The sequence below is a fragment of the Elephas maximus genome, chromosome 3, assembly GCF_024166365.1.
Source record: "Elephas maximus indicus isolate mEleMax1 chromosome 3, mEleMax1 primary haplotype, whole genome shotgun sequence".
NCBI classification, from domain to species: domain Eukaryota; kingdom Metazoa; phylum Chordata; class Mammalia; order Proboscidea; family Elephantidae; genus Elephas; species Elephas maximus.
Window position 1 is genome coordinate 43154665 of NC_064821.1, and position 27025 is coordinate 43181689.

General features: G+C 46.6%; 1 pseudogene; it reads left to right on the forward strand.

Moving 5' to 3' along the window:
* Positions 1–14836: 14836 nt before the first annotated feature.
* LOC126071265 (ferritin heavy chain-like) lies at positions 14837–19083 on the forward strand (annotated as a pseudogene).
* Positions 19084–27025: the final 7942 nt, after the last annotated feature.

A 27025-nucleotide genomic window follows, 5' to 3' on the forward strand; every position in this document is an offset into this window, starting at 1 on the left:
GTTGGAGTTGGATAACTGTGGAATTTTGGGGGAAGGCCAGAGGAATTGGAAAGAAATAACAGTATGGCTTTTACCAGAATCCAGGTAAAGGTGATGGGGGACTGAATGGCTTGGGGGTAGGGAGGGGGGTGGTGGAGATAAGGGACCGGGTCAGAGAGAGATTTTAGAAGAGATTGGTCAGATTTGACAATAGCTTGGAAATAAAATGTGTGTTAAAGGAGAATGATGCATTGGGAACATGGCATCTCAGTTTGGGTCTAGAGACACAGAGCAGTGGTGGCCGCTCAAACTGGATCCTGAGGCTCCAAGGGAGGGTGAGACACTCAAAAATACTCGGCCCCATGACCACCGATGGTAACAAGGGCTGCCCAGGGCTCTGGCTTCCAGAGGGAGCCCTGGTAGCCCTTTGGAAACCCGTTTCAAAGGACTGAATCCCATTTTTAGCCTTGGCAAGATGACAAGAGGGGCAATAGCTCAAAGATACTTCAGGTGGGAAGACCCCTAGCTACTCAGCTAAGCACAATTTCTGCTTGATCCAGACTATGGTTCTTGGGATCTGGATATATTTTGCTCTGATGCACATACATTTCATTTCCCTTTGGAGTTTAGATGAAGACAAGATTCCTCCAAATAAAAACTGGAGCTGTGCTCGGGTGGTGGAATTATGGGTGCTTTTAATATCTTTAAAATTCCTTTAATAGTGCAGCTATATTGTGTTTTCAATTATCATCTTTGAAAGATATTACAGTAAAAGATTACATTATTACCAATCTTTTGCAGCTCTTCTGCCAAAAAAATGGAACGTCGTGGGGAGGGAGAGCTGCACCTAGCGATGGTTTTGGGAAAATGTGGCACCGAGCACCCAGAGGGCTCCATCCCAGCCTTGCCTGCATCCCCACCAAACTCCCACTTTGGGAGCAGAGTGGGGCTGCCTGACCCCAGCGACCTAAGTATGTGTTAGCGGGACTCTGCAGCCATGTTTCACTTAAAGACAGAGAGGGGCCTTTGTCACACGGAAAAGGGCTTTTGGATCATGGAAAGCAGTGAATCTAAGGGAAAGAGGCAGGAGGGTGGAGAGTGACTAAATAAAAGAGCAGCGGCCCTTTGGTGAGGGTGGATTACACTGTTCTGAGGAGCCCAAGGTCTACATGAGGAGGGGGGATGAAGTCGAGGAAGAAGAGAAAAAGGCAACAAGGTGGGGAATGAACTGAGTAACGGGAAAACTGGCCATATCCCAAAAGTTTGTAGGGTCCAGTTAGAAAGGAAGAAATTAAAATGCCTCTGTTCTGAGTAGTGCAGACATTGATTGATGATCTAGTGGTAGAATTCTCACCTTCCATGAGTAAGCTCGGATTTGATTCCAGCCAATACATCTCATATGCGGCCACCACCAATCTGTCCACGTAGGCTTTCATTTTGCTATGATGTTGAACAGATTTCAGGGGAGTTTCCAGACTAAAACAGACTGGAAAGAAAGGCCTGGCAATCTACTTCTGAAAATTAGTCAATGAAAGCGCTATGGATCACAACAGTCCAATCTGTACCCTATCATGGGAATGGTGTAGGACTGGGCAATGTTTCACTCCATTGTGCATGGGGTCACCATGAGTTGGGAGCAGACTTAACAGTAGCTAACAACCACAACAACAGCAACAATGATGACAGTATTCTGAATAGTACAAGCCTAAGAGTAAGACAGGTGATAAGAGAATGAAGAAAGAGGCAACGGGGAGTGTGGAAAAGGCAGGACCACAGAAAGGAGCTCTCAGGGAGTCACAGCATCTTTGTCCTCTCCAGTGCGAGGGAAAGGCAATGGAAGCGAAACCAGGAAACTTGTTCTTTGTTGGGAAAAGAGAATAAGCACTTTTAATGTTATGAAGTAGGGAAAATAAAACAAAAGATAACTCAGAACATCAAGCTCACAGATGAGAAAATTAAAGTATATAAAATATTTATCCATTTGGCTTAGTGACTGCCAGCCGTGCATGCGTGTAGGCTGGAAACGCTGAGTATCTGGACATAGTTATACCCCTCTCCCTTCGCAGTGATAGAGCTTCAGCAATTTTGTAAATGGGAGCCAAACACAGAATTCATTTTTCACATTCCATTAATGTTTCATTTCTAATACTCTTTTCAGTACAAATTTAAAAAACAAAATGGGAATTGAGTCTCAATCATTATTCTCTATTAAGAGGAAAATGAAAATGCTTCGTGGTTTGTAATCAGGACTCTACAAAGGAACTTGAACTCGGGGTGGAGGGCGTCCTCCTCTTTCCTGCTTTCTGGCCTTTCCTCTTCCCTACCCGTCCTCCTCTGGAAAGGCCTCTCTGCCCATCACAAAGGAGGCTTCTAGACACCACTCTCAGAATGCAGCTCCTCAAACGGCCTGGGCTGGTGGAACTTGGGGTGTTGGTGCTGGGACTCTATCCGGATGAACAACTCAAGATTTAGCATAAATGCACACACATCCCAGTTGCAGTGTATACATCAAGTAGAGATAAGAAAACAGGTATGGTCAATTCCCAGCAAACTGTCTGCAAGGATGTGGACCAACTTGTCCACGGCAGTTGCCTGTGGAGACGGGAAAAGAATGGAAGTAACTGCATGGGCCCTGTCAATTTCTTTCCTTATCCATCTCATCTTCTACTATTCCTGCAGCAAGGAAGTATTCATGCATCTCTTTTAGAATTAACAGAAGTAAATGTGTGGAGTTATCACTAATTCCTTCACTGGACTTTAGTTGAGCACCATGTCCATATCAAGCTCTGTTGTTGTTAGTTGCCTTTGAGTTGGCTCCAACTCGCAGTGACCTTATGTGCAACAGAACAAAATGTTGCCCGGTCCTGCACCATCTTCATGATCTCTGGTATGTCTGAGCCCATTGTTGAGGCTATTGTGTCAGTCCATCTCATTGAGTGCTTTCCTTGTTTTCACTGATCCTCTACTTTACCAAACATGATGTCTTTTTCTAGAGATTGGTCATTCCTGATGACGTGTCCAAAGTAAGGGAGCTGAAGTCTCATCACCATTGCATTTAAGTAGCATTCTGGTTGTATTTCTTCTAAGACTGATTTGTTCATTCTTCTGATGGTCCAGAGTGTATTTAATATTCTTCATCAACACCACAGTCCAAACTCATCAATTCTTTGGTCTTTTGTCATTGTCCAGCTTTCCTATGCTTGAGTAAGTGTCATCTTAGTCATCAAAGTGACATCCTTGCTTTATAAAACATTAAAGAGGTCTTTTGCAGCAGATTTGCCTGTTGCAATATATCATTTGATTTCTTGACTGCTGCTTCCATGAACGTTGATTGTTGTTGATCCAAGTAGAATGAAATCATTCACAACTACAATTTCTGATAGAGGGTGAGAAAGTGGCTGTAAAAGCAGCAGACGCAGATGCTGCCTCAAGGGGCTCATTGTCCAGCAAGGACTCAAGTAAGGACAATGAACTTGAGGCAAGAGTGCAAGGAGCTGGTGTGAGAGCTTTCCATGGAAGCCCAGAGCAGGGAGGCCCAGCCATCCCTGGGGTGCTAATTACTAGCTCTGAATAGCTAGCATTTTTTGAAAGTCACTGGGTAGTGCAAATGGTTAATGCATTCGGCTGCTAGCCAAAAGGTTGGAGGTTCGAGTCTGCCCAGTAGCACCTTGGAAGAAAGGGCTGATGATCTACTCCCAAAAGTCAGCCATTGAAAACCTTGCAAATCTCAGTTGTATTCTGCACACATGAAGTCACCCTGAGTCAGAAATGACTTGATGACAACTGTCCTTTTTTTTTTCTTTTAACGTTTTTGAGGATTTACTTTGTCCCAGGCTATGTTTGTGTGTTAGCTCATTCAATCATCGTTAATTTAATCATCCCTGCCAGGGAGGTGCTACTGTGATTCCCACTGCCCAGTAGCAGAAATACAGGCGCATTGTGACTAGCACATAATGGGTATGGGCCACCCTGGGACACGAAGCCAGGCTGTCTGGTCCAGTGTCTGTGCTCTCTGCTCCCACAATGCCTCCCCCAGGGCTCCTGGAGGAAGAGCATGGGTTAAGCAGGTGACAGGGCAGAGGTGGTGGGTGAGGAGGAGGCTCCTGTAGAGTCCAGAGGTGAGAAAATGTAGACAGCAGGGCCATGGAGTAGAGGTAAGTGAGGGAATGGGAGTGGCACAAACAGAGGTCAGAGGCCCAGTTGGAAAGTACTTTTGGATGGTGTTCAGGATTTTAAAAAGATGCACATGGCAGTTGTGTGGAGCCTGGTTTAGAAGGAGGCAAAGGAGGCTGTGAGGAGGGCCTGTGTGCAGTGGTGGAACCAAAGGCCGTGGCTGGGAGATAGAAGTAAGCAGATGAACTCAATATAGGACCAAAGTGAAGCCAGCAGGGTTTGGGGGCCATGGGGCACCAGAGGAAAGGAGTGGAGGATGATGCCTTTTACCAAGGTGGAGAACCTCGGGGGAAAACCAGGAGTCAAGTTCTAGACAGGTTCTAGACAAACCCATTGAGATACTTGGGAGCTGTCCAAGTGGGAAGGGTGGGGAGCTTTGGATTCTGGGTCTGGAACACAGATGAGGAGTCAGGACTAGAGAGAGATGAGAGTTTGGGAGCTACAAACCTACAGCTTATGAATGCTCTGCAAGGGGATTGTGTCAAGAGAGTGTGTTGGGAGTGTTTGTAAAGAGAGTGTGCTGCCCAACACCATGGCCACTAGCCACAAGTTTCTGTTTCAGGTGGAGGAAAAATTTGGAAATGGATAGTGGTGATGGTTGCACAATGTGACGAATATAATTAACGTTACTAAGTTGTATGTGCAAAAAATGTTGAAATGGCAAATATTTTGTTACATGTATATATACACATAAAACCAATTGCCGTCTAGTCAATTCTGACTCATAGCGACCCTATAGGACAGAATAGAACCGCCTCATAGGGTTTCCAAGGAGCGGCTGAAGGATTCAAACTGCTGACCTTTTGGTTAGCAGCCATAGCTCTTAACTACTGCTCCACCAGGGCTTGTATATATGTATATATGTACGTATGTACGTATGTACGTATGTACGTATGTACGTATGTACGTATGTATGTATGTATATATGTGTCTGTATACATACACATATATACATACATATATATATATATATATATGAGCCCTGGTGGAGCAGTGGTTAAGAGTATATATGTATATGTATATATACATATAAAAAAATATACATACATATATATGGCAGTTCTACTCTGTCCTATAGGGTGGCTATGAGTCAGAATTGACTCAACGGCAATGGGTTTTTTTTTTTTTTTGATGCATGTGTGTGTGTATGTTTACCACAATAAAACAAAATAAAAACAAAACCATAAAACATTTAAATTAGCTAAAATTAAAATTTCAGTCCCTCACTGGCACTAGCCACCCCTCCCGTGCTCAGGAGCCATGTGGACAGCACAGGGGAGAATGTATCCACCATCTCAGAGAATTCTGTCTGGCAGCGCTGGGGGAGAGGAAGGCCTGAGGGGAGCAGAGTTCAGGGCCCAGCCTGAGGAACTCCTATCTTGGAGGTGACAAGAAAAGCTGCAATCAACACACAGCTTTGCTGAAAGCCCTGAGAGGTAGGAGGGAAGGAAGCAGAATGTGGGGTTCTAGGAGCTGAGACAGCAAGGGGTTTTCAGAGGCTGATGATGGGAAAATGTGCTGAATGGCAAGAGAGACTAAGATTTACACAATGCCCACTGAATTTAGCAACAGCTTTGGTGATCTTGCCAAGCTCAACTCCAGCTGAGTGGTGAGGGTGGAGTGCCAACCGCAGTGGATGAGTGTCTCAGTCTCTTAGTGCTGCTATAACAGAAATACCACACATGGGCAGCTTTAAAAAACAAATGTATTTTCTCACAGTTCTGGAGGCTAAAAGTCCAAATCAGGTTCTCGGCTAGATCGAATCCTTCCCTGGGCCTCTTTCCTAGTTTTTGGTGTCTGCTGGTGATCCTAGGCATTCCTTAGTGTTTCTTGGAGTTGCTTGGTGCTCCTTGGAGTTCGCTGGCATTACATGGCATCTGTCTTACCCCTATGTGTGTGTCTCTGTGTCTATTCTTCTCTTTTTATAACTCAGAAGTGATTAGGTTTAGGACCCACCCTACGCTGGTATGGTCTCATTATCATAACAAAAGAAAACCGCTATTCTAAGACCCAATCCATAGGTACAGGGGACACAATTCAATTCATAACATTGGGGAGAGGATGACAGATGATAAAGGGGGAGCAGCAGCTCCCACAGCATTGTCACTCCATTCAAAATCAGAAAACGAAGGCTGGAGAAGATTGGCCAAAGCCACAGTCAGGACTCAGCAGAGTGGGGATTGAATTAGCCCTGCCTGATGCCCAGGTGCATGCTTCAACCACTGTCCTTGCTCATCAGCCAACATGAGGTCGTGGGCCCAAGTCCTGTGCTCTTGGGAGCTTGCAGCTATTTGGGCTGGAGACAGCTAAGCACTGAAGTCCAGTCTGCATTCACCAGGGTGGAGCTGGAGGGGATATCCTTCCAGAGACACTGGGGCACCAGAGAACAGACAGCAATCAAGCTGAACCTGTACGTGTATTGTGGTTCAGAGGTCTGAGCCAAAGGAAGCAGGAGCTTAGAGGGGGACTGGCTCCAGTGAAGGCTGTGTTGGAGAAGTGGTGGTGGTGGGGTTGGGGCTCACAACCTCTGCTGTGGACCAACCCTGGTGGGCTGCCATGACATCCTCTTCCTCATGACCCTCGGGATCTGAGCCAGAGTGAGTGGGGCTCCTTGCTCAGCTGAGGCAGGGCCAACCACCAGAGAAGGGGGACCCAGGCACCTGCTCCTGCTGGTAGCAATTGCCTGCTCAGCTAGGTTTGGCCCAAGGTGCCAGTGTTGTTAGCCACACGGCATGCACTAATTTTAGCCTGCTTAATGGGGTGTGCAATCTGCTTATTCCACATCACTCTGAGCTAGTGATGATGCTGGTTGTCTTAATACAAGGGTTGCAAGTCACTGGGAGGAGCAATTTCCCTTCGCCAGGGAGTGCTGGAAAGTGTCAGCTCCTCCCCGCCCCCTGCTGCATAGGAGCACACTCTTCTAGCCCAAAACCCACTCTTCTAGAGCAGCATCAATTCCTTCCTCTGGTGCCTTTTGTCCTGAGCTTCCCAGTGGGCTTATTTTCCCTGGAAGGGAAAGGACAGCAGGGGGTAGTTCAGCTGTGGCTGGCCTTCCTTTGTGTTATAATCATAACAACAATGCAGGGTTAGGTGCTTCCATGCCAGCCTCTAATCTCAGTAGCAGTCCTCCAGGACTGACATTATAACTCCCATTTTACAGATTAGGAAACTGTGGCTCAGAGAGTTTGGAATGACTACTGCTTCTCCGTGAGAGGGACCTTCTGTCTACCAGGAAAAAGAGTGAAGTCACTCCCTGAACAGAGTGCTTTGGCTGCAGAGTGGATGGTCTTAGTTTTGCTCCTGTTGGTTGTTAGTTGCCATTGAGTTGATTCAGACTCATGGCCACTCCATGTGTGCAGAATAGAGCTGCTTCATGAGGCTTTTACTCTTACTGACACATAAGTGAGGGCTTGTCGCCAGGCCTCCCTGAATGCCGCTTTCCCCATTGGAAGAGGGAAGGGGGAGTGAGGAGGAGAAGGAATTGCCCAGTGCTACTGGCCATGGGAGGTTTCGATGGTCTTGGTTGAGTCAGCCTTCTCTGACTCTTTTGTGTTCAGTTTTCTCATCCGCACATGGATTAGCAAGAGGAGCTCAGGCTATGTTCTGCGTGAAGGAGGACCAAGTAAAGACTCATGAGGGAGCACTTAAATGGGTGCAGTGGGACGGGCTCATTCCTCCTCCATGGAGGCCAAAGGTGCCTACCTGCATGCCTGGGAGCCCCCACCTACTCTGGAGACAGTTAATCTTGGCACAGGTGAGAAAACACCAAGTTCCACCATGCAGTCTGGTGTTGCCCTTCTTGACCTCTTGTCTTCCAGGACACGCCCAACCCATTTAGTCCATTTCTTCCAGTTTCACTAGTGTAGAGCGGATGCAGAGCTGTAGGTGAGTCTACAACTTGGGCAGGCATCCATTTCCTGGGAACAAAAATCATTTAATGGCTCTAATCTCCAGTCTGCTGGTTTCATTATTTAAACCAAAATGAAATGTGACCCAGAGTGAGAAAAAAGACCAAGTGTGCAGCTGAGAGCGGTAATGAGGCATTTACAGCCTAGCCGGAAGATGCCCCGTCCCTTCCTGAGGAAGGATCAGGAGTCCCCCCAGGTGGGAAGCAAACATAAATGACTATTGCCAAAGCTAGCCAGTGGGAAATCTAGCAATAATGGTACATTTTGGAGAGAACAAATCAACTCCCACATTATTCCGATTACAGCGGCCAGAGCTGCAGGCACGGTGTTTTGCAGCTTGCCAGCTAATTACCATGCCATCCTCATTCGAAACCCAGGAGGGCTTTATCATCAACCTCTAAGAAGAAACCCAGGATGCCTTTCTGTTAAGCCAAGAGGGGTAGACAAAGTTGCTAGGGATGGGGCACTCCTACAAAAAAGGAGTATGTTTGGATGGTCCTGAGGAGGCTAGCCAGGGCAGCATATTTGGGCCTCTGCTGTTGCATCCACACCCATAGCTGAAAGGCAGTGTAGAGGGTTCCAAAGATGGAGTAGCGGTGAGACTACCCAGTATGGGTGCAACATTTGGATCCAAGGGAGGAGGGGCAAAGCCAGGAGACAAGGGAGCTGGGGTAGAGGAGAAGGTGGGGAGGCTAGAGGACTGCTATGAATTGATTCCAGCCTAACTTTGCCACCTGGCTCTACTGCCTGCCCCTCAGCCTAAATGGCCCCTAGGAATACTCTGCTTACTCAGCCTGCATTCTCTACCTCCCTCATCCCACCAGCCTGACATAATTTTCCTTTCTTCTTCCCAGCCCAGAACAGCCCATCTCTTAGAGCCCAGCTCAATTTCTAGCTTCTAGGGCATAAAAAAAAAAAAAAAAGTTGCTGTTGAGTTGATTTCAACTCATAGTGACCCTATAGGACAGAGTAGAACTGCCTCACAAGGTTTCCAAGGAGCGCCTGGTGGATTCGAACTGCTCACCTCTAGGTTATGAGTTGAACTCTTAACCACTGGGCTACCAGGGTTTCCTCTAGGGTATAGCAATTATAATAATGATGATGACAATGGTGATGGTGGTGATGGTGATGATAATGGCGACGATGATGGTTCTGATGATGGTTCTGATGGTGTTGATGTTGATGATGATGATGGTGATGATAATGGTGATAGAGATGATGGTGATGGTGATGGTGTGATGATAGTGATAATGATGATGGTGCTGAAAATAGTGGTGGTGATTATGGTGATGATGGTCATAGAGATGGTGATGGTAATGATGATGAAGAAGACGGTAATGATTTTCCTACTATATGCCTGGCACTCTTCTTGCTGGGCATTGCATGCATTAACTCATTTAATCCTCATAGTCCTATGATGTAGGTACTATCATTCCCATTTTACAGATGAGGAAACTGAGGCTCATAGAGGTTAGTGTGCAAGTTCACCTGACCCCCTCAGGCTGAGGTCCCTACTCGATGACCTCTGTCATTCACTGGACACTTATTCAGGCTTGGCCCTGTTCCCCACTTCTGATGCCTAGAAGTACCACTTAGAGCTTCTGTGGTCATTTAACTTTCCATTTATGCCCTTTCTTTTGGGTCCCGTCCACTCTTACATGCTGTCTCCATGATGTGTAGGTGCTTCCCTGCAGAAAACATTCATCTGATGGTTTTGTTCGATAGGGGAATAGAGGAGAGAAGGGCTTTGGGAAGCATAAATTAACCACTGGTTGGCCATGTAGTACCAATGACCCTGCAAGGATTAAAAGGATGGCAGATTTGGGGCTGAAGTGGGGAGGTGAGTGATGGCAATCTAAGGGGCAGCCTGGGTGTTAGGATTGTTCCTGGGTGATGGGCTTGGTGACAGTAGCTCCCACCCCTAATCCACAGGAGAAAATCTTCCTCCTTTCATTGGAGTCCCTCCCTGCCCCTGTCACCTGAGTGGGCTCTTCTACAGGCACATTAACAGTGTTTGTATTTATCTTTCTATGTCTTGTCCCTGGAAAGTTTTTGTGAAATACTTCAGTGCCTCATCCCCTGGGGACACCAAGACTTCCAAGAGAGACAGAAAAGAGCCATTTATTTTTCCTTCCTAAATGCCATCTGCAGGTTTTATGCCAGGCTGACAAGGATGTGTCTAGTTAAGTATCATGATGCTGAGGGAGTCAGAGAGACGATGGGGGTGGGGGGAGGTGTCTTCTCCCGGGACTTGAATCACAGCTTCATTGTGATTGCAGGCAAAATGCATTGAAGCCAGACGGATAGGCTAAATACTCATTTTTTATTTATTCCACACACACTTGAAAGCACTTGTCACACGTCAGACACTACTCGTAGTGTTTCATGATATTAACTGGATTAATCCTTACATAGGAGCCCTGGTAGCACAGTGGTTAAAGCACTTGGCTGCTAACCGAAATGGTGGTGGTTCAAGCCCGCCAGCCGCTCTTCTGGAGAAAGTTGTGACACTCTGCTTCCATAAAGATTACAGGCTTGGAAACCTTATGGGACAGTTCTACTCTGTCCTATAGGGTCATTATGAGTTGGAATTGACTCAATGATAATTTTTTAGGGGGGAGGGAGGAGAGTCCTCACAACAACCTTATGAGAAAGACACCATATCACTTCCACCTTACAAAAGAATTTACTAGGTTCCAGAAAGGTGAAGTAGCTTGCTCGGGGCCACAAAGCTATCAATGGCAGAGCTAGGTTTCAACCCCAGGCTCTGGGCAGCTAAGCTTCAAAATCTGGCTCCCAACCACTATTCCAGGTTATCTAGCATATATTTTAACTATTTTAGGTGTGTTTTAAATATATTCTTTTAAAATACAGTCATATATGCCTCTATTGTTTTAACTGGAGGGATAGTGAGTGGAAACACAATGAGAGGTCCAGAGAAATGTCCAAACAGAAGACAGTTGGTGCCAGGGAGGCCCTACAGTGATGATGGTGGTGAAGGCCCCACCAACCCAGCTCCTGTTGCCCCAAAGGAGCCAGGCGCCACTGATTTGTCCTGAGGAGTGGAGAGTGGATGAGGAAGCTGGAGGGAAGGGGAAGCCTGTGACGTCCTCTTAGAAATGAAGACATGAAGCTCAGGGAGTTTGCTCAGGTGGGGCAGGTGGGGAGGATGGGGTGTGGACCAGGCAGGTCTGCTTCCTGAGCATGTAGGGCTCATCTCACTACCTAAGGAGACTCCTGCTCTCCTGTCAGCTTCATGCTGCTTAGGCCAAGCCTTTGGTGTGGCTAGCAGTTGGGGCCCCTGGGAGACTGAGTTGGGGGCTGGGCTAGAATGGCCGAAAGACCCCTTCTAGCTTTAACATTTTATTAATCTAAATTCTTTAGCCCATTGACAGTATGGAAGAATGTTCTGGTGATCTGTTTCCTTAAAAATTACAGCCAAGAAAAACTTATGGAAGAGTTCTACTCTGTAATACATAGGGTTACCCTGAATCGGAATCACCTATACAGCAACAGCTTCTTTTTGTTTGTTTGTTTTGTTTTGTTTTGCTAGGCCCGTGTAGAACCAGAGACCTATGGCTCTCTTGAACCATGTACCACACCCTCTGTTCTCTCCTTCCATTTCTGTGCCCTGTCCTCCTACAGATGACTCTTCATGCTCCCATCTCTGCATGAAAAGAGTCCCCAGACAATAGGCCATGCATAGCTTGGTAGGAAACACAGACTCCATTACCTTCAACAAAGGCTTTCTGACACCATGCACACTGTTGGGCTGGGGCTGGTGGGAAAAATGACAGGCTCAGATGGGGTAACCTGGGGCAGGTGAAATGGGTGTCTAGGAGGCTCCCTCACACAGGAGTCTGGGGCCAGGATAAGGCTGGGAGGCAGGACATGAAGACACAGGACCACTTAGGGAGTTAGTGTCTGATAAGAGAAGGAGTGAGGACAGAGTTTGGGGAGACAGGTGGAAGAAGAGGAAGCAATGATGGTGATGAGAAGAGCTGGGGGTACCAGGAGCAAGGAGGGCACTGTCACAAGATGTCTCAGAGGTAGGGTCAGGAAAGGGAAAAAAAGAGGCCACCAAGCCCAGTGTCTTTTGCCACTAGCAAGTACAATGGATTGAATTGTGTTCCCCCAAAATATATGCAGAAGGCGTAACTCCTGGAACCTGTAAGCATGGCTTTATTTGGAAACAGAGTCTTTGCAAATGTAATTAAGTTAAGAAGAGGTCATACTGGATTAGGGTGGGCCTGAAATCCAATGACTGGTGTCCTTATAACAAGGTCATGTAAAGATACAGAGACACACAGAGGAGAAGTCCATGTGATGATGGAGGCCGAGACTAGGGTGATGTGTCAGCAAATCAAGGAATGCCAAGGGTTGCTATCAATACCAGAAGCTAGGGAAGAGGCAAGGAATAGTTTATCCCTCAGATTCTCCAGAAGGAACTAACCCAGGTAAAACCTTGATTTCAGTTGTCTAGTCTCCAGAACTTAAATTCCTGTTGTTTTTAGCCACCTGGTTTGTGGCGCTTTATTAGAGCAGCCCTAGGAAACCAATTTTGGCTGAAAGCAGAGATGTTTATCTGTGTTTTTTGACTATGCAAAGGCATTCGACTGTGTGCATCATACAAGTTATGGATAACATTGTGAAAAAAGGGAATTCCAGAACACTTAATTGTGCTCATAAGGAACCTGTACATAGAACAAGAGGCAGTTGTTTGGTTAGAACAATGGGATACTGTGTGGTTTAAAGTAAGGAAAGGTGGGCGCCAACGTTGTATTCTTTCACCGTACTTATTCAGTCTGTATGCTGGGCAAATAACCCAAGAAGCTGCACTATATGAAGAAGAACAGGGGATCAGGATTGGTGGAAGACTTATTAACAATCTGCGTTATGCAGATGACACAGACTTTCTTGCTGAAAGTGAAGAGGACTTAAAATACCGATGAAGGTCAAAAACCATAGCATTAAGTATGGATTGCACCTCAACATAAAGAAAACAAAAATCCTCACAAATGGACCAATAAGCAACATCATGATAAATGGAGAAAAGATTGAAGTTGTCAAGGATTTCCTTTTACTTGGATCCACGATCAAGAGCCATGGAAGCACCAGTCGAGAAATCAAAAGACGCATCACCTTGGGCAAATTTACTGCAAAAGACCCCTTTAAAGTGTTGAAAAGCAAAGATGTCACCTCAAAGACTAAGGTTCCCCTGACCCAAGCCATGGTATTTTCAATAGCATCATATGCATGTGAAAGCTGGACAGTGAATAAGGAAGACCGAAGAAGAATTGATGCCTTTGAATTGTGGTGTTAGCAAATAATATTGAATATACCATGGACTGCCAAAAGAACAAACAAATCTGCCTTGGAAGAAGTATAACCAGAATGCTGCTTAGAGGCAAGGATGGCGAGACTACGTCTTACATACTTTGGACATGTTATCAGGAGGGACCAGTCCCTGGAGAAGGACATCATGCCTGGTAAAGTACAGGGTCAAAGAAAAAATGGAAGACCCTCAGTGAGGTGCATTGACACAGTGGCTGCAACAATGGGCTCAAGCATTACAACAATTGTGGGCATGGTGCAGTACTGGACAGTGTTTTGTTCAGCTGTACATAGGGCCACTATGAGTCAGAACAAACTTGATGGCACCTAACAACAGTAACAACAGGAAACCAATACAGCGTGTCTCTGGTGATCTTTAAAAAGGGGGATAATTTGGGTTCTGAGGTGGTGGGCATTGGGTAGTTGTGCGATGAGGACCCAGAGGGAGGAAATGCAGGCAGAAGTTGTAGACAGCATTTTAAAGGACATTGATGGTGAAGTGAAGGTAATACGGATTGAATAGTGTCCCCCCAAAATATGTATTGGAATCCTAAACCCTGTACTGTGGATGTAATCTAATCAAATGTAATATAATCACTTTCCATAATGCAATGTAACTTAATGTAATCAATTGGTTGAGATCATACCAATGTAGGGTGGATCCTAAACCAAATCACTTGTGAGTTATATAAAGAGCAGTATAGACACAGAGATACATGCAGACACAGGTGGAAGACAGATACCATGTGAAGTTCGTCAAGGAACCAAGGAACACCCAGGCTACCAACAAGGAAGGAGTCAACATGGCCACTACCCAGTATGTAGAACAGTCATTAGAACAGAGCAAAAAAAAAAAAAAAAAAAAAAATGCTGCATGGTTTAAAATCAAGAAAGTTGTTTGTCAGGGTTGTATCCTTTCACCATACTTATTCAATCTGTATGCTGATCAAATAATCTGAGAAGCTGGACAATATGAAGAAGAAAGGGGCATCATGATTTGAGGAAGATTCGTGAACAACCTACATTATGCGGATGACACGACCTTACTTGCTGAATGTGAAGAGGACTTGAAACACTTACTGATGAAGATCAAAGGCCAGGGCCTTCAGTATGGATTACACCTCAACATAAAGAAAACAAAAATCCTCACAACTGGACCAATGAGCAACATCATGATAAATGAAGAAAAGATTAAAGTTGCCAAGGATTTCATTTTACTTGGATCCACAGTCAACAGCCATGGAAGCAGCAGTCAAGAAATCAAAAGGCGACGATGTTCTTTGCAGAGATGCTGTGGTCTTCTGCTTCAACAGTGCTTGGATGGAACTCGGTTCTCACCAACCTCCCTCAAACCAGCCACTCCCAGTCACCCTTCCATGACTTCCTCACAGCAGTGCCCTTGGATGTCCCAAGGCCTCCACTGCCACACCACTACTGCCTCTCCTCAACCGCTGCCATGACAAAGGTGTCCCCATCGCTGTTGCTTCAGAACTACAGTCAGGACTCAAAGGCTGCCCTCGACCCCCAGATAAACCTGGAGCTCTATGCCTCCTATGTCCACCTGTCCATATCTTACTACTTCGACTGCGATGATGTGGCTTTGAAGAATTTTGCCAAATATTTTCTCCACCAATCTCACAAGGAGAGGGACCATGCTGAGAAAGTGATGAAGCTGCAGAACCAACAAGGTGGCGGTCTCTTCCTTCAGGATATTAAGAAACCAGAATGTGATGACCAGGAGAGTGGGCTGAATGCAATACAGTGTGCATTACACTTGGAAAAAAGTGTGAGTCAGTCACTACTGGAACTGTACAAACTGGCCACTGACAGGAATGAACCCCATTTGTGGGACGACATCATTGAGGCTCGTTACTTAAATGAGTAGGTGAAATCCATCAAAGAATTGAGTGACTATGTAACCAACTTGCTCAAGATGGGGGCCCAAGGATTCTGGTCTGGCAGAGTATCTTTTTGACAAGCACACCCTGGGAGACAGTGATGGAGAGAGCTATGCTTTAGCCTGGCTGCTCCATAGCCACAGAGGTGACTTCCATGATCACCAAGACAGCACATGCATGTTGGGTTTACCTTTACCTTTCCTATAAATTTTACCAAAACATTCACTTAAGTTCCTTCATTTGTACGAGTCCTTCAAATAATTTGGTACCTTCCCTGCACCCCCTCCAAAAAAGAAAAGAAAATGGTGTATTTTATTGGGCAAATATGCTGTAGACTACCTCTTTAATGTGCTAAAAAGCAAAGATATCACTTTGAGGACTAAAGTGTACCTGACCTAAGCCATAGTTTTTTTGATTGCCCCATACGCATGTGAAAGCTGGACACTGAATAAAGAAGACCGAGGAAAAATTGATACCTTTGAATTATGGTGTTGGTGAAGAGTATTCAATGGACTGCCAGAGAAAGAACAAATCTGTCTTAGAAGAAGCACAGCCAGAATGCTCCTTAGAAGCAAGGATGGTGAGACTTCAATTCACATACTTTGGACATGTTATTAGAAGGGACCAGACCCTGAGAAGGACATCATGCCTGGTAAAGTAGAGAATCAGTGAAAAAAAGACTCTCAGTGAGATGGACTGACACAGGGGCTACAACAATGGGCTCAAACAGCAATGATTGTGAGGATGGTGCAGGACTGGGAGGTGCTTCATTCTGTTGTACATGGGGTCACTATGAGTCAGAACTGACTTGACAGCACCAACAACAATAACAGCAAGACGCTGATTCGGGCTTTTAGCTTCCAGAACTGTGAGAAAATAAATATCTGTTCTTTAAAGCCACCTACTTGTGGTATTTCTGTTATAGCAGCCCTGGGTGACCAAGACAGAAGGACTAAGTTAGGACAATTACTTAACAAGTGTATAGGGAAAAGAAAAGGGCTTTTAAGAGAAGAGTTTGCAACCAAGTGGAGGAAGCCAGTAAAGACAGAAAATGGAAGGTAGCAGGGGATTATCTTTGAAGCAAGGTCTTCGGGGAGAAGGAAGGGGTAAACCTTCCCGCTGGTCTGAAGCTGAGGTTGGGTAGTGTCTTATTGGCTCCTGTAGCCCTGACACCTGAGTCATAGCAGGAGCTCAAGGGGCATGTGATGGGTGAAGAAAGATTGAAATGGGTGGTAGCGGTAGGCAGGAATAGCTCAGGAAAGGAACCCAAGCTGTGAGATATCTCTGTTATTTTGGCAGGTACTGGATTCATGAAACAGGAGAGCAGGAGGTATGGAGGGTCAGGACAGGTAAGTGAGGAGGGCCAGGAGGGCCAGTGCCTCTCAAACTTGGGGCCATGCCAGAATTATCCTAGGGGCTTATTCAAAATGCAGATTCCTGGGCTTTGCCCTCCGAGGTTCTGATTCAGGAGGGCTGGGGTTGGGCCCAAGAATCTACATTTTAGCAAGTCCACTTGGCTCTTGATTCTGATGCAGACTGTGCACTGTTCCCAGTGGGGAAACATCTTTCAGCCTCTTGTGCCCAGATACCAGAGACTGGCTCTGGAGACCGAAAACTGCTTCCTGGCTGGGAGGCAGCGTTCTCAAATCGGGGTGGTGCCCTGGGTGGTGCAAGTGGTTTGTGCTTGACTGCTAACTTAGATGTTGGTGGTTCAAATCCACCCAGCAGTGACATGGAAGGAAGTCCCGGCAGTCTGCTTCTTTAAAGATTACAGCCATGAAAACCCTACGGGGCAACTCTACTGTGTAACACATGGGTTGCCACGAATTGGAATTGACTCAATGGCAATGTTCCTTTCCTTTTTTTTTTGGTGAATCTCCAAACTCCTCTTTGCCTGTTTCTCTGACGGCTCCATGAATGAGCCAAGGACGCCCGGCATGGTATGTTCTGACCAGCATGCGTTGTTTATCCTCAAAACACATTGTAAAGACTGAGCCAGAGAGAGGAGGGGGTGGAAGCTGGGCTGGGGTATGAACCTTGTATACAGACAGAAGGTCAGTGGAAGCCTGCAGCTACAGTCTAGGCAGACCTTCTTAAAGGCGTGCATTTTCCTCTACAAAGGCTCTCCGCAGCAGGACCTTGATTTAATAACATAACCCTCAGATATAAAGAAGGTGAGGCTGTACAGGTCTGGCGGAGAGCTGCCTAATCCTGATAAATGGAACCCCATCAGTCTCGCGGTGAAGAGTTCCACCATGAGATTAAACATATCAATCCTGTTTGTTACCTTTTCTTATCCGCCACCTGGCACCTGGCCAGTCTTGGGGGCCTCATCTTTGATGGCCTTCCGTGGGAAGTGACGCGGTTCAGCACTTTTGCCATTTCATCAGATACAGGTGGTAATTGCTATATGTGCTCCAGCCAGGGAAGTGGCTGCAGGGGCTCAGAGATTGTCGTTGAGGCAAGGCCATACTGGCTCCTTGGCCGGCAATTGCAGGTCCCAGGGGATCCAGTGACACGTTGGCAGAAAACATCTGTTTCTGCAGTAGACACTGTCCATGTCCACCTCTACCCAGGCCTCCTCTCCAGGCTGGTGCCCCCTCCCTGATTCTCTGTGTTCTGGAGATTTGTTCTACATTGATGGAGCCACCTTGCCTGGTCCCAGGTTACAGCCTCTGGAAGTTTCACTGCCACCCTGGGGCAGCCCTCAGCCAATGATTGGTTGACCTGTGGGATGAAACCAGCGCTGTGGAGCAATTTCTGCTCCGGCTTCTTAGGGTCAGGCTCTGTCCAGCTGAGGCTACTTCCTGCTCAGTTGCCCCCTTGCCTTGTCGTCCTCCTATCATACCCTCTCTTAAGAGCTTGCCCTCGATCAATTTGGATAATGAATCCCTGCTTCAGGCTCTGCTCTGGAACCCAGCACGAGATAGTTGGCACCAGCAGTGGTCCTGAGAAGCAGACTCTGGGCAGGGGTTCTGGGGCAGGATCTCTCCTCTGTCCAGTGGGCAATGAAAACCCTGTCACTGGCAGGGGGAGAACCGGCAGTCCATGATCAAGACTCTCCTTGGGGTGAGCTAAGCTGGAACAGGTGGGACGTATTCTCTGGCTGGTCCCTGTCTCTGGTGGGTGAGGCACACAAGTGTTGGGGGTAGGGGACATGTATAAAAAATGCACACAAACCAGTTCCGTTGAGTCAACTCTGACTTATGGTAACCCCGTGTGTGTCAGAATAGAACTGTGCTCCGTAAGGTTTTCAATGGCTGATTTTTTGGAAGCTGATCACCCAGGCCTTTCTTCCAAGGTACTTCTGGGTGGACTCAAACGTCCAACTTTTTGATTAGCAGCTAAGCCCATTAACTGTCTGTACCACCCAGGTATGTATAAGGACTGTGGAATTACATGCCTGCTGATGAAAATGGCCAGCTCAGGGTCAAGCTGATGTGAACCCTTAAACTGAGGGCGGGCTGAGGACCCAGCCGGGGACCAACTACGGAAATATAACTTCTGAGAAGGTTGCATTTCCTGTCTCAGTAGGCCTCCCACGTCAGCAACAGGGCCCCAGTGGGGGAAGAGAAAGAACCTGAGACCCAGGTGGTGAGATCTGAGGATGAGCAGTTGAGCCCTTATAGCCCCTAGGCTCCCCTGAGCCCCTGAACCTGCAAAAATGACCACCCCCCTGAAGGTTGATCCCCCCTCCCCAGTTGCTTGAGAACTACTCAGAAGTTGCAATTGACCAGAGGCCTCACAAGACCATGCTGGCTGCTCCAGCACACCCCCACCTGCCCTTCTAGACACAGACTCACACCCAAGGTCAAAGGCAGCAGGACCTGACTGGGAGCTGCTGAGCCTTTTCGGGGTGGGGAGGGTGAGGGTGCCCAGGGGCTGAGGATTGACTACTGTGGACTAGCAGGAGCTGAGACAGGGCCTGAGGCAGGTCCTGGATTGCTGGGGTAGGGGCACAAAGGGGATGAAGGAGAGTGTGTGGATATTGGGGCTAATGATACAGTTCAAACCCTGGCAGAGGCCTGGGGAGATGGGTGCCTCCCAAAACTTGGAAGAAGCAATGGCCTTTGTTGAAGGAAGTGGACATGCTGGAATCACCTGGGCAGGCTGTGGAGGGAGGAGTGAAGAGACAGAGAGGGGTTGTGCTGGGGTGAGTCTACTCTGGGAGACTGGGGAACTGTCTGCTGACTGTGCCCTCAGAGGGCCATGCTGATAAGGGGTACGTGGTGAGGGACACCAACATTGCTGAGGAGCTTGGGAGTGGCCATCCCCATAGGCTGGGTTGACGTAGGAGATGATGGCACAGAACTGGGATCCCTGGTACCATGGGGATAATAGGGTCCCAGGCCACATGACAGAGCTCAACTGTCAGAAGTAAGGTGGGCACCATACCTGCAATGGGCAGCAAAGCCAAAATGATGGCAGGTGCCAGTCTGCAGGAGATTCCTGGAAACGGCTAATGGAATGCACTACTCCAGGGGGGAGGCAGATAGATTGTTGTTGTTGTTAGGTGCGGTTGAGTCGGTTCCGACTCATAGAGGCCCTGTGCACAACAGAACGAAACACTGCCTGGTCCTGAGACATCCTTACAATCTTGTTATGCTTGAGCTCATTGTTGCAGCCACTGTGTCAATCCACCTCATTGAGTGTCTTCTTCTTTTCTGCTGACCCTGTACTCTGTCAAGCATGATGTCCTTCTCCAGGGACTGATCCCCCCTGATAACATGTCCAAAGTATGTAAGACGCAGTCTCGCCATCCTTGCCTCTAAGGAGCATTCTGGCCGCACTTCTTCCGAGACAGATTTGTTCGTTCTTTTGGCAGTCCATGGTATATTCAATATTCTTCGCCAAGACCACAATTCAAAGGCGTCAACTCTCCTTCTGTCTTCCTTATTCATTGTCCAGCTTTCACATGCATATGATGTGATTGAAAATACCATGGCTTGGGTCAGGAGCACCTTAGTCTTCATGGAGACATCTTTGCTCTTCAACATTTTCAAGAGATCCTTTGCAACAGATTTTCCCAATGCAATGCGTCTTTTGATTTCTTGACTGCTGCTTCCATGGCTGTTGATTGTGGATCCGAGTAAAATGAAATCCTCGACAACTTCAATCTTTTCTCCGTTTATCATGATGTTGCTTATTGGTCCAGTTGTGAGGATTTTTGTTTTCTTTATGTTGAGGTGTAATCCTTATGGAAGGCTGTGGTCTTTGATCTTCATTAGTAAGTGCTTCAAGTCCTCTTCACTTTCAGCAAGCAAGGTTGTGTCACCTGCAAAACACAGGTTGTTTATGAGTCTTCCTCCAATCCTGATGCCCCGTTCTTCTTCATATAGTCCAGCTTCTCATATTATTTGCTCAGCATACAGATTGAATAGGTATGGTGAAAGAATAAAACCCTGACACACACTTTTCCTGACTTTAAACCAATCAGTATCCCCTTGTTCTGTCCGAACAACTGCGTCTTGATCTATGTAAAATTCCCTCAAGAGCACAATTAAGTGTTCTGGAATTCCCATTCTTCACAATGTTACCCATAGTTTGTTATGATCCACACAGTCGAATGCCTTTGCATAGTCAATAAAACACAGGTAAACATTCTTCTGGTATTCTTTGCTTTCAGCCAGAATCCATCTGACATCAGCAATGATATCCCTGGTTCCACATCCTCTTCTGAAAGTGGCCTGAATTTCTGGCAGTTCCCTGTTGATATACTGCTACAGCCATTTTTGAATGATCTTCAGCAAAATTTTGCTTGCGTGTGATATTAATGATATTGTTCTATAATTTCCACATCTGGTTGGATCACCTTTCTTGGGAATAGGCACAAATATGGATCTGTTCCAATCAGTTGGCCAGGAATCTGTCTTCCATATTTCTTGGCATAGATGGGTGAGCACCTCCAGCACTGCATCTGTTTGTTGAAACATCTCAGTTGATATTCCTGGATGCTTGTTTTTCGCCAATGCCTTCAGAGCACCTTGGATTTCTTCCTCCAGTACCATCGGTTCCTGACCATATGCCACCTCTCGAAATGGTTGAATGTCGACTAATTCTTTTTGGTATAATGAGTCTGTGTATTCCTTCCATCTTCTTTTGATGCTTCCTGAGTCGTTTAATATTTTCCCCATGGAATCCTTCACTAATCAACACTAGGCTTGAATTTTTTCTTCAGTTCTTTCAGCTTGAGAAACACCGAGCGTTTTCTTCCCCTTTGGTTTTCCATCTTCAGCTTTTTGCACATGTCATTATAATACTTTGTCTTCTCGAGAGGCCTTTTGAAATCTTCTGTTCAGTTCTTTTACTTCATGAATTCTTCCTTTTGCTTTAGCTGCTCGACGCTCAAGAGCAAGTTTCAGAGTCTCCTCTGACACCCATCTTGGTCTTTTCTTCCTTTCCTGTCTTTTCAGTGACCTCTTGCTTTCTTCATGGATGAGGCAGATAGATAACCACAGAAATCATGCTTTATAGGTATATGATCGTAGAGATCAAGAAGGGGCCAGGAGTAGGCTGAAGCCAATGGCTCTAAGTGTATATCATGATCATGATCCCTTGCTGCTTCCGAACAGTTATTGGACCCAGAGCCCATCAAGAGAAGTAGAAGCCAGATCCCCATGAGAAGGGGCCTTGCAATAGCCCAGCAGATGGATATATACAGTAGTGATTCTCCTAGTGTCCCCAAGGGACTCATGACCATTTCCTGGGGTGACTGTGATGTGCAGGGGAGAAGTTGGATCTAGAGTCCACATGCACACCAACATTGGGAACTCAAAGAGCATTGCTCAAGAAAGGTCACATGGTGGGGGAAGGGGCAGTCAGTGGAGTGGATAATAAGTTGACTTCTTGTCCAGATCCATTTCCTCATGTATCTAACAGGCCTCTAGACTCAACTGATAGTCATTTTCTGCTTTCTGGATGTATAATGGAAAAGGCATACTTGGCACTTGGGGGGACCCTCACATTGGTACCCCGAAACTTGTGGAGTAAGAACTATTATAGTAAGAAATGCCAAGTGGAATCTCCAGAAATGCCCCCATCCCCAACCCCTCATTCCCAGGCCAAGATACCCCTGTTAACCCTGTTGCTGTTGAACCAATTCTGACTCATAGTGACCCTATAGGACAGAGTAGAACTGTCCCAAAGGGTTTCCAAGGTTGTAAACCTTTATGGAAGCAGACTGCCACATTATTCTCCTGTGGAGCAGCTGGCAGGTTCGAACTGCTGACCTTTCAGTTAGGAGCTGAGTGCTTTAACCATTGTACCACAGGGCTCTTCCAGGCCAAGAGAGTCAACCAGAAACATCCTGGGGGAAGGGCAGAGACCAGAGTCATACTCACAGTCTCAAAGCACCCAGGGATGGAGGTCCTCATCATTATTTCACCAGTCTGGTCTATGCAAAACCTAGAGACAGAGGACTTCTGCAAATTTAACCACATAAACAAAGTGGTGCCTTTCAAGGGCAGATTAACAGAACCTTTGGCATGTGGTGTGTGGCTGTCAGTTTCTCAAATGCGTTTTCCTCTACACTCATGAAGACGGGCCAGAGGCACCCTGAACTCACATGGGATGGACAGCAGTTTACATTCACAATCTTGCCTCAGGGCTACATCACTTCTCTTGCTCTCTGTTACCATGTAGTCCAAGGGAGATGGACTAGAGAGACTGGCCATTCTGCTGAACAGTTCATGGGCCCAACATCTCAGCAGCATCGTGCTAATGGATCAAATGAACAAGAAACAGCAGGTACATCAGAGGCTTTGATAAGACACGTATGCTCCAAAGATGGGTACTAAACCCTATGAAGATTGAAGGCCCCATGTATCAGTGAAGGTTGTAAGGGCCCAGTGGTCTGGGTGTGCTGGAGTTTCCCTCCTAAATAAAAGAGAGGTTACTGCACCTTGAACCTCTTACCATTAAGAGAGATACACAAAGCTTGGAGGCCTCTTTGGATTTTGTTGTTGTTGTGAGTTGCCATCGAGTAGACTCCAATTCATGGTGACCTTGCAAATAACAGAATGAAACATTGCCTGGCCCTTATTGTTGCTATGTTTGAGTCCATTGTTGTGTCTAGTGGGTCAATCCATCCCATTGAGGCTCTCCCTTGATTTTGTTGACCTTTCACTTTATCAAACATGATGTTCTTTTCTAGTGATTGGCCTTTCCTGATGATGTGTGTTCCCACTCTTTATTGGGCAGCACAGAAAGCAGCTGATTTTGAGTGGAGCCCAGAGTAGGAAAGGTCTCTGCAGCAGGTGCAGGCTGTGGTGTGGGCTGGGGACAATGTTGAATTTTACCTCAGCCTTTTGATCCTGGTACACAATGACTGTTGAAGAAATATCCCCACCCTTTAGTGTTCTGGAAAACAGCTTACTGCAAAGAACCTCCTTCCCCAGATGACTTAGATAAGACTTATGGGTGTCTCCTTGTTTGCCTAAGACAGGGCCAAACACAGACCCTCCAAATTCCTATTTTCCCCTCATTAAATGATTAGCTGAACTTCTTGTCCCCACTGATCAATCGGGGGGAAAAATGCTTGTTAACCAAACTTTGCTTAAAGTTCCCTCATTCCCCAGGTTTTTTAAACTTTGGTCCACCCTCAGTGTGAGCTGGCAGACAACTCCTCCTTATAGCTTTTCCTGAGAACAGGCTGTCCTCGGGTAGAACTTTCTCTGACCTACTGTCTAATCACACACACCTCTACCCATCTATCCCGTACATCCCACTTCCCTACATCAGGTTCTTTCCAACCTTGTTTAACCAGAACCTGTTGTAGCTGAGTTGACTCCAACTCATGGCAATTCCATGAGTGTCAGAGTAAAACTGTGCTTCTCCAGGTTTTGAATGGCTAACTTTTTGAAAGTAGATCACCAGGCCTCTGGGTGGACTTGAACCTCCAACCTTTTAATTAGCAGCCGAGTACATTCACTGTTTGCACCACCCAGATATTCTTGTTCCTGTCTCCCTATAAAAGAAAAGCCTCTTTCTGAAGCCCCTTTCTGCCTGACCCTTGACACACTTGCAGATCTCATGGTTGGAGCATTCTTCCTATTGCAATAGTCTCCGTTCCCCTACTGAAAATAGTCCTTTCCCTCTTCTTGAAACAGTCTTTTGGAACAAAGTCTGTCCTTACCCAAGTCATTTTTATTTGATGCTGGACACCCACAGCAGAGAGCTGAAGAGGGACTATGGGCCCTGTGTCTGAGTGTCTGATGGTGCCTCCGCACTTCCAGACATCAAGGTTTTGTGAGCTCCGGAAGCCTGCCCCTTGTTCCCTTAGCCGGGCCCTGCATGCGTCCATATTTGAGACAGTGACTAGGAGGAAGGGAAGAAAAAGTGAAGGAGGAAGCAAGAGGAGGAAGGAGAAGAGGGGCTGTCTCCATGGAACTAGCATAAGGATTCTGGAAGCTCCCTTACTCTCTGTGACATTGATCCCAAGTGTGAGCTTAATGGATTACCCCCAATGCCTGGCACCTGGAGCACCCTGCTCAATGCAGAAACTCTGAGTGCTGAGAGAGGACACCCAGAAAAGCCTCTTCCCTTCTGGGATTAGCCACACTTGCAAAGGGTTCAGGTGAAGGCATGTTTAGGGGAAGGGCATTCTTTAGACCCCAGCACTGCTTGTCTATCTTCACTAGCTCTTACCTCCCCAGGGAGCTCTCTGTCCTCTCTAATCCACTGACTTAAGACTGGAAGTCCAGTCTGCACAGATTCAACCATGGACTCAGAAAGATCTACTGCCCTGTCTCCGGTTCCATCTATATCCTCCCCATGGGTGACAGGGGATCATCTCCAAAGACTGGGGGAGGCAGAGCAGAGATGCCTGCCCAAGCTGTGGGGCAGCAGGGTGACATGGCCTGGAGCCCATAGAGGCCTCCATAGAGGGCACCTCACATGCTGAACCAGTGCCTGATGACTACCATGCCTGAAACCCTCAAATACACCATGTTTATGGGACCTGGCAGCTGTGATCGCTGTTGTCTAATGACAGTTCATGAAACTTGAGGCTTGATGATGGTCATTTAGACCATCCCATTTGAAAGGGAAAAGTAAAGATAAACCTCCTCAAGTCCCAGAAGGTGCCAGAGAAAACGCAGTTCCTTTTTCTCTCCGTCTTGTCTCCCGAGGCTCTACATAACCTCAGTTCTTCCAGGAAGCTCCCTGAGAGCCTAGCCTATCTCAAGCCCTCCTCTTTCATGTACCTGTGGCTGAAGAATATTGCTATAGAGTCAGCCCTGACTCATGGAGAGCCCATGTGTGTCAGAGTAGAACTGTGTTCCATAGGGTTTTCAAAGGCTGAGATTTCGGAAGTGGATTGCCAGACCTTTCTTCAAGATACCACTATGTTCACCATTTTCATTACCCAGGGACTCCTCTGGCTGAAGATATCTGATTGAAAATAATGGAAGGCAGAACTACTTTGTTCGCTAGGAGAAGGTCCTGCCTTCTTGTCTCTGCTAAGGTGGAGATAAGAAATGGGTTTATTTCCTTCATTTTACCTGCCCTCCTTGCTCTGCCTGGCCCCGTGCTGTATGGGTTTGGAATGAGTGTTGAGCAATGACTTAACCTTCTCTAGTCTCTCTGCAGGAGTTCTGTTGGCACAGTGGTTAAAGCACTCAGCTGCTAACTAAAAGGTCTGGGGTTTGAACTCACCAGCAGCTCCACTGGAGAAAGATGTGGCAGTCTGCTTCCGTAAAGATTTACAGCCTTGGAAACCCTATGTGGCAATTCTACTCTATCCTACAGGGTCACTATAAGTCAGAATTAACTCAATGGCAATGGGTATGTTTAGTCTCTCTGGTGGACCTTGTTAAACAATAGTAGATGACATTTTTCAAGTGTTTTTTGAGGGGTTTATTTGAAGGGACTCAGTATATGGAAAACTCAGACCACTGCCAACCTTTCATAATCAACTTCTCCGTTGCCACCCAGACACCCCTGCCTGTGCTTCTTCCTTTCTGGAATATTTGCTGCACACTGGTCCATCAAAGGGGAGCTATTCCTGCTTTTTCTTATTATCATTTTCTGTAGATAGACTGGGCACTTCGTAAATGTTAACAATGATGAATCACCGGCCCCAGCAATACCACGATCACATAATGATAGTTATTACACAATGGCTGTTTGATGGGCTGAACACCAGGAGCTGCTGGTCTAGCACTGCTAAGACAGATGCCTGAACCACAGCCATGAGGTGGATGCCCAGGTTCCCTCAGCATGGCACTGGGCTGCAGTCCCACCCAGAAAAGGAGGCCACAAAGGTGAAGGCCACCAGCCTCCTTTGAGAGGTCATACCTGAGGCTGCAGGTGGTGGAATGGTGACCCAAGGTTGTTGTATTAGTTTCTAGGACTGCCATGTAAAATTGTCCCAAACTGGATGGCTTAAAACAAAGACACTTATTCTCTCACAGTTCAGGAGTCCAGAAGTCTGAAATTAAGGTGTTGGCAGGGCCATACTATCTCAGAAGGCTTTAGGGAGGATATTTTCTTGCTTTTTCTAGCTTCTGGTGGTTGCTGGCAAGCCTTGAAGTTCCTTGGCTTGTAGATGCATCACTTCATTCTCTTTCTCTGTCTTCATATGGCCATGTTGTGGATTGATTTATGTCCCCTCCAAAGAAAGTATAAGCCCTAACTCCTTTACCTGTGACGATGAACTTGTTTGGGAATAGGGGTTTTCTTTTGTTATGTTAATGAGGCCTGCCATGGATTGAATTGTGTCCCCCAAGAACGTAT